Consider the following 9,025-nt stretch of genomic DNA (forward strand, 5'->3'; position numbering starts at 1 on the left):
CCAGAGGGAATCTGTCAGAGTTCAGTCCATTAGTAGTCACCATGGCATTTGGATGAGAGTATAGTGATTTGATCCATTTAATAAAATTTGGGCCCATATTGAACTTTTCTAAGACTGAAAACAGAAAGCTCCACTCCATCCTGTCAAACGCCTTCTCAGCATCCAGTGAAGCCAGCAGGACAGGGGTCTTTTGTGCGTTTACTTGATCAATAATATCAAAAAGACGGCGAATGTTATCAGAAGAGTATCTGTCTCTAATAAATCCAGTTTGGTCCGCTTTATTATTTTGGGAAGAAGAGTGTTTAGTCTTTTGGCGAGCAATTTGGTAATTATTTTATAGTCGAAATCCAACAAGCTTATGGGCCGGAAGGACGAGCAGGATAGGGGGTCCTTGTCCCTTTTTAGCAACACTGTAATGCGAGCTGTGTGCATTGAGTCTGGGAGAACTCCGTTTTTGCAAAAATCCTCCAGCATTGGCATGAAGAAAGGGCTGAGCTGGGGCCAAAAAGCTTTGTAGAACTCTCTGGGGAATCCATCTGGGCCTGGGGACTTATTAGGTGGCATGGAGGTAATTGCCTCCAGGATCTCCTCAGGAGTGAAGGGGGAGTTGAGATCTTCCTGGTCGGTCTCTGATAGTTTAGGTAGCGAGATTCCCTCTAGGAAAGAGTGGAGTTCTGCCTCCGTGTGTTTTCTCTCAGAGGTATATAGTTTGCAGTAAAAATCATGAAAAGTTAAATTGATATTTTTTGGGTCATATGTGACCTCGTCCTCTGCTGTTCGGATAGCCATGATTGTACGCTCTGACTGCTCCTTTTTTAATTGGTAAGCAAGCAATCTACTGGGCCTATTGCTATACTCATGGTATTTCTGTTTAGTAAAGAAAACTTTTTTTTTTATCTCCCGAGTGTAGTCCAAATTCAGTTTGGCTTTGGCTGCTTTAAGATGACTCCAGGAGGTGCTGTCTAGGGATTGTTTATGTATTTTTTCACAGCATTCCAGCTCCCTCTCAAGATCTAGCCTGTGTGCTTCCATTGCTTTTTTCTTAGAGGAAGCATATGCAATTAGATGACCTCTTAGTGTGGCTTTAGCAGCATCCCACATTGTGGCCGGAGAAACAGGATCATCTTTATTGTCTTGTGTGTAGTTGTCTATCCATGTAGTTACCAATGTATGGAACTCGTCATTTGATAGCATGGAGGTGTTGAATTTCCAGCTCTTTGACCTCGGGATGTTTTTGCAGAGGTCAAAGCGGAGGTGGACAAAGGCGTGATCTGAAAGTGCTATGGGTCCGATTGTACAAGTGGCTGAATTTATGAAACTCTTTGGGATAAAAATGTAATCTATACGGGAGTAGGTGTTATGGACATTAGAGTAGTATGTATAGTCCATAGATGAGCTATTATTCTCTCTCCAGATATCTATCAGTCCCATCTCTTTAGTAAGAGAGTTCAACATCTTTGCAGATCTAGGATTTGTGGTGGGGACTTGAGATGATTTGTCTAGGGTTGGGTTAAGGGTACAATTAAAATCTCCGGCCACCACACCAAAGGAGACACAATGCTCATTGAACAGGGTTATAATTTTTGACATGAAGGCAGGAGTATCTGTGTTAGGGGCGTATATGTTTAATATAGTAATTGGTTGACCATATAGTGACCCAGTTATCAAAATAAATCTCCCCTCCGGATCAGATATGTTTTTGTCTATTATGAATGGAACATTTTTATGGATAAGTATGGCTATGCCTCTACTGTTTGATTTGAAAGATGAGAAATACACCTGTCCCACCCAAGCTCTGCGGAGTTTGGCATGTTCAGCATCACAGAGGTGTGTCTCTTGTAATAGCGCAATGTCTGCTTTTTCCTTTTTTAGAGCACATAGTATCTTTTTCCGTTTTATTGCATGCCCTAGACCATGGCAGTTCCATGTCAATAGATTTAAGGTACTAGTCATCGTCATCGAGAAGTAATCGAACTTTAGTGCAAGTCATCGCTGGGTAAAAGTGGATAGTAGTTACAGCTGCGTTCACATAAAAGGAAAATAAATGGTGTACATAAAATAATAATCTCTGAACACCCCAGCCGAGTTCCCAAACAACTCGACACATCCCGTTGGATCTATTACCCCCGCTCAGTCTCAATTCTGTGTTCCGAATAAAACAAAAACCGGGAACAGTTAGCAACGCACCAAAGAAATGCCTCATCCTCTCCACCCCGCATTGAGTAAATAACACAGTTGCCCTCGTCCAGACCACAGTAAAAGAGGGGAGAAAAATCTAATCAATAGCCCAGCCTACATATACCTCCCTCAAGGGACATAGGGAACCCCAGGTAATAATAGCAACAACAAAAACAACAGGGAAATAAAAGTAGGCTGAAACATTAGTAGGCCTAGGTTAGGCTATACAGCCCATCCCTCTCAGTTAAAGGAAAATAAATATAAATTGGACGGCTATAATGACATTTAGGGGGTGGGTCTCTGGATATCGGCTATATGTCGTCTTACCTCCTTTAGTAATGGCATTAATCGCATTTAGTCATTGGTCTGTTTCTCATTGGCCAGGATTGTCTTTCAAAAAATGTTTTGCCTCTTCGGAGTTTTGAAGTGTCGCAAGGCTCCTTGGTGAAGAATCCTGAGCTCGTTTGGGTATTTGAATCCCCTGAAGATGCCTCGGTCAATGGAGTATTTCTTCACTTCGTCAAACCCTCCGCGCTTTCGGCATATTCCAGCTGACAGGTCCTGGTGTAAAGCGAGTTTGGCGTTTCCCACTGTGATGGTGTTGTTTTTCGCCGCCTGTAGGACTCGTTCCTTGTCGGTGAATCTCAGGAAACGTATGGTGATTGGGCGCAGTGGTTGTCTGGCTGCTGGTGGGGGCCTCAGTGCTCGGTGAGCTCTCTCGAGTTCTATGGGCCTGTCGGTGGGCAGGTGGAGCCACTCGGGAAGTTTGTCTTGCAGGTAGCGGATCAGTGGCATGTTTCCTTCTTCTTTTTCGCCCAGATTGAATAGAACACAATTATTCCTTCGCCCCCTGTTTTCCAGGTCCTCTGTTTTCTCTTCCAGATGCTCGATTTTCTTTTTAGCATATGCTATTGTTTCCATGGCATCTGACAATAAGTTTTCCATGGATAGGATTCGCCCCTCTGCCTCGTCCAGGCGCCCCGCATTTATGGTTATCTTGTTGTTGATGTCAGGCAAAGCGTTTTCCAGGATTGTCACCTTGCCCCCTATCGCACTGAGCTGAGAGTTAATGGCATCTAATTTGGTGTTCAGTTCTCTTGCTCCTGGCTAATGGAGCTAGTTTTTTCTGAAGCTAGGTTCTTCTTGGAGGCTTTTTCCGTCGCTAATACTCGAGTCCGGGTAAAAATGTCACCTGTAGTGTCGCCTTTTGTAGCCGCCATGACTTTGTCTTACTAAAGCTAAATGAGTGTGAACTTGGAGTGGAGGTAAGATTAGGAATTGGAAACTACTTGTGCGGAGCTCTTAGTTCATGCGGCAATCTCGTTCAAGGGTCACGTGATCCCGTGCTTGCCAGTCTTGAAGTATTTCTGGTTGTGAAATAGTAGAAGTAGTGGTAGTGACTGCAGTAGAACATGTTGTAGTAGTAGTGGTAGTAATATGGTTGTTATAGGTGTCATGGCGTGGCCATTTCTGGGTGTAGATCATGGCTTCCCCCTCTCTCACTCTCTCCTACACCCAGGTTCTGTTATCTCAGGTCATAAATTCCTGGCGGAGACTCTCTCCCCCTTTTCATGCAGAGAGAGAGACCACAGAGAGAACAAAGGACTTTGCGTGGCCGAACTCCTAGATCCCCAAAATGGGAAAATTAAACTCTATGTCCACTTATGAGAATGTGGGAAGGGGCCGTGGACACTTAAGGGACAGTTATGTTGAAAGTGTTTCATTTGGTGACCTCATGAAGGACAGGAAACACACATAACTATGTCTCTGAATATGCACATTTCTCAATTATGGTGTTTGCATCTAATTCTTGTATAAAATGAATGAGTAAAGATGAAACTATTTGTGAAATTATGTAACGTGATGTTAACCTTTAATTTTGAGAGAATTGTATTCCCTGTAAAGTTGAACTAGTCAGCGGCCTCGTCCCCGTGAGCAAAGACATGATCTGGCGTCATGGAACCACCTTTTCTATTGTTACGAATAAAACCCTCTCCTGAGGAAATCCTCTTCAGACCACGCATACTTCAGTGTAAGCTGAGGTGGCAAAAGTGTGTGTACCAAGACTAAGCAAACCCACTGCAGGAGCTGTGATTGCAAATAGTTGAGTACCAAAACTAGAAAACTATGCAGCTTGGAGCATTGGCTACACGGTGTCATCCCGCCGCAGATGGTGCCTCTTCCTGTTCGGGCGGCGCTCGGCGCTCGTTGTCGCCGGCCTACTAGCTGCCATCGATTCCTTTTTTTTGTTTCTGTTAGTTTGGTCTAATTGGTTACACCTGTTTTTGTTTATGGGCTATTTAAGGGCACTAGGCCCGCTGGATATTGTGCAGGCTTGTTCTCTGTTTTATGATGTTGGATTATTTTGTGGTTTCTATTTTTACGGACAGTTTTAGTCCTGTTTGTTTGGACGAGTTATTTCATGCGCCCTTGTGTTTGGCATGTCCGTTTTCACTGTCTTTGGAATAAAGACCCACGTTGGGAACTAACCTGCTCTCTGCGCCTGACTCCTCCACCCACTATTCCTAGAAGCCTTAACACACGGCTGGAAATGGTTCAACTCTGAGACTTTCAATCCCTACAGAATAAGAGCAAATCTTAGTCTGCAACTAGAAATTATGTAAACCTGGGATGTGAATACTGACAACCGCCGAGACATCTACTCTAAGAACATAACAACAGACTGTCACGTTCGTCATAACGAGGAGACCAAGGCGCAGCGTGATAAGAATACATTATTCTTTAATAAACGAAGAACACTAAACAAACTAACAAAACGAACCTGCCGCTAATTACATGCAACTCCACATAGACAATAACCCACAAAACCAAAATGGAAAATGGAAACAAAAACAGGATCCCCAATCAGAGACAACGATAAACGCTTGCCTCTGATTGGGAAACCAATTCAGGCCACCATAGACCTACATTTACCAAAACCTCATAGATGTACAAAAACCCTAGACAAGACAAAAACACACATACCATCCTCGTCACACCCTGACCTAACCAAAATAATAAAGAAAACAAAGATAACTAAGGTCAGGGTGTGACACAGACACTATCAGGATCCGCCGATAGAGCTACCACCATGAGTAACCAGAGACTCTCTGATGAGCTGACTCTCCCGCAGACGGACCGACGATTCCAACAGAGAAGACAACAACGACATATGGGCGTAAATATATTGATTGCAATTATTCCCGAATGAGCGAGCGTTCATGTGCAAAGGATTAGCATTTCGATGAATATAATTATCCACTGTGTGTAGTGATCCATTTAGTCTTTCCCGCTCTTTTTCAGTCAACACCCCTTTGTCCGCCAAGCCGTCATATGGGTTTAGCCCACTAGGGAATCTTCCCTATCATTGTTAGTAACCAATATCTACTGTTTGTTTGTTTATGCATTTCTGTGATAAATGATTAAGCCAATTGGTGTATGGATGATTTATAATAAAGGCTGGGTGCGTGCAGATAACCAACAATTTACGACGTTCAGATGAGACTGACGTGAGGTAAAGAATAATTCATTAATAGAAGACTAATTGATCAGATATTAAAATATCTGAAGAGTTATTTTCGGAAAATTATAACTTCGTAATCTAAAGATTTTCCGTGGTGCCCCGACTTCCTAGTTAATTACATTTACATGATTAGTTTAATCACGTAATAATAATTACATAGAATTGATTTGATATAAATAGCAGTCTTCACATCTAAGGATGCCAAAGACACAACATAAGCTATGGGTTGGTTATAGTGACCTGTTTTGGGGTGGTTTGTAGGTGGGGAGTTAGTATAGTGGATTATAGTGGGCTAGTATAGAGTGAGTACTACAGCGTCTCAAGCCATATAATCTGCTTTTAAGCTCTATGTGGGCGGGAATATTAAAGCTAAAGGGAATATTAAATATTAAAGCACGTTCTAGGCCAGGTATGGAGATGGTCAGTTTACTGGATTTTAAATCAAATAAAACTTTGCTATAATTCAGTAAGAACACAACTGTAATTTGACATTTGTTTGTATTACTGCACCGCAAGCACATTGATAACTAGAAAATGTCGGAAAGGTCTGTGCTTGCAAGTGGTCTTGAAGTATTTCTCGTTGTGGTAATGATGGCAGTTGTAGTGGTGTTAGTAGTTATGCAGTAATAGGGATGTCATAGGCTATGGGTCAGTTCAAGTCAGGTACTAGTGGTTTTAGTAGTTATGCAGTAATAGGGATGTCATAGGCTATGGGTCAGTTCAAGTCAGGTACTAGTGGTTTTAGTAGTTATGCAGTAATAGGGATGTCATAGGCTATGGGTCAGTTCAAGTCAGGTACTAGTGGTTTTAGTAGTTAGGCTATGGGTCAGTTCAAGTCAGGTACTAGTGGTTTTAGTAGTTATGCAGTAATAGGGATGTCATAGGCTATGGGTCAGTTCAAGTCAGGTACTAGTGGTTTTAGTAGTTATGCAGTAATAGGGATGTCATAGGCTATGGGTCAGTTCAAGTCAGGTACTAGTGGTTTTAGCAGTTATGCAGTAATAGGGATGTCATAGGCTATGGGTCAGTTCAAGTCAGGTACTAGTGGTTTTAGTAGTTAGGCTATGGGTCAGTTCAAGTCAGGTACTAGTGGTTTTAGTAGTTATGCAGTAATAGGGATGTCATAGGCTATGGGTCAGTTCAAGTCAGGTACTAGTGGTTTTAGTAGTTATGCAGTAATAGGGATGTCATAGGCTATGGGTCAGTTCAAGTCAGGTACTAGTGGTTTTAGTAGTTAGGCAGTAATAGGGATGTCATAGGCTATGGGTCAGTTCAAGTCAGGTACTAGTGGTTTTAGTAGTTAGGCAGTAATAGGGATGTCATAGGCTATGGGTCAGTTCTTTTTGGGGTTGTTTGTAGGTGTGGAGTTATTATAACTCGACTTCGTCTCGGGCCTGACAACACCAATATATCCTTAAAACAACGGCTTCTCTGGCGTTATCACTTAACACCCGTTGGGCCTCTGGGTTTGAAAACTCTGAGCTTTTAGTGTGAAAAATATAAGAAGTCAAAAAAAATGTTTTCAAGCAACGTGAAGACGGTCAGCCTAGGCTTTTTAAAGTTGTTTTGGTGTTGGTAGCTTTAAGGGATCAACAGCAGTGGCCTATCCAAATATTTCCCCTTGAAGCCGATGGAGCTTTTATAGTTCAAAAAGTAGAAATGGTATCAAACAGATGTATACAAGCAACCTATTTCAGAGGGGTCTGCCCATTTTAAAGTTTGAATGGCGTTTCTACATCAAACAGTTGAAGACAAGTTACAGTGGACTTTTTTTGACCATTTAAGTCTATGGCCATTGAAATGCATTGGGATTCATGCAAATAGTATCAAAGTATAAGTAGTAACGATGGGCACCAATATCAATATTGTTTGATATGAGCAAGGCATATCGTGATATCAGTTTATCCCTGCTCTTAACCGACACTATTCTGTCAAATCCAATACATGTTCCTGCATGAACAAAATCCTCTCAATTGAGCATAATTAACAGCCTGCTGATGAGCCATCAACAGTAATACCATTGTATTCAAACTGGTTGGGTAGGTTAGGCTTCCAGAACATTCCCACATGCCTCTGTCACATTCACTACCGTTCAAAAATGTGGGGTCCCTTAGAAATATCCTTGTTTTTGAAGGAAAAGCACATTTTTTGTCCAGTAAAATAACATCAAATCGATCAGAAATACAGTGTAGACATTGTTAATGTTGTAAATGACTATTGTAGCTGGAAACGGCAGATTATTTATGGAATATCTACAAAGGCGGACAGAGGCCAATTATCAGCAACCATCACTCCTGTGTTCCAATGGCACGTTGTGTTAGCTAATCCAAGTTTATCGTTTTAAAAGGCTAAATTGATCATTAGAAAACACTTTTGCAATTATGTTAGTGGAGCTGAAAACCTCTTCACTGTTGACATAAAAAATCAGCCATTTCCAGCTACAATAGTCATTTACAACATTAACAATGTCTACACTGTATTTTTGATCAATCTAATGTTATTTTAATGGACAAAAAATCTGCTTTTATTTCAAAATACAAGGACATTTCTAAGTGACCCCAAACTTTGAACGGTAGTGCATACTCCCTCCCAGCCTCTAGGTAATCAGCCTGCTAATTATCCCTGACACCTGTCACCATCGTCTCGCACACCTGCGCCTCATGACACTCACCTGGACTCCATCACCTCCTTGATTATCTTCCCTGTGTCTGTCCCTCCCCTTGGTTCTTTCCCCAGGTGTTACTGACTGTTTCCATGACGGTGTGTTGTTTGTGTTACGTGTTTATTGTTTCATTTATTTATTAAAACACTCACTCCCTGACCTTGCTTCCCGACTCTCAGCGCACTCGTTCCAGCCTCAATCAGAACAATCAGAAAGAAGTTGTCTCCAATTCAAAAAGCTGTGGAAGTAAAGTCCACACAGTATCAGCAATATCATTCATTCAAACAGATATGATATCGATATCAGTTTGAAAAATGCAACTGATATAGAGTCTCCATATCTCTGCCCATCACCAATAAGTAGTATCTAAACACTGCAGGTGTTCAGTCCCAGGGTCCTTAGCTTAGTGATGACCTTTGAGGGCACTATGTTGTGCAATGCTGAGCTGTAGTCAATGAACAGCATTCTCACGTAGGTGTTCCTTTTGTCCAAGCAATGCAAGCAATGTCCTCAGGCCATGTTACTGGTATTACTGGTATTATTAGGTTGGTGGATGGTGATTTATGGAATTAATGAGCCAATTTGACAGATGCACACTTTCAGAAAGTATATAATAGGCACAGACAGATCTTTAAAGGTCCTTCTATCCCTCCTCTTTTCTC

The sequence above is a fragment of the Oncorhynchus nerka genome, linkage group LG15 (genome assembly GCF_034236695.1).
Source record: "Oncorhynchus nerka isolate Pitt River linkage group LG15, Oner_Uvic_2.0, whole genome shotgun sequence".
NCBI lineage: Eukaryota > Metazoa > Chordata > Actinopteri > Salmoniformes > Salmonidae > Oncorhynchus > Oncorhynchus nerka.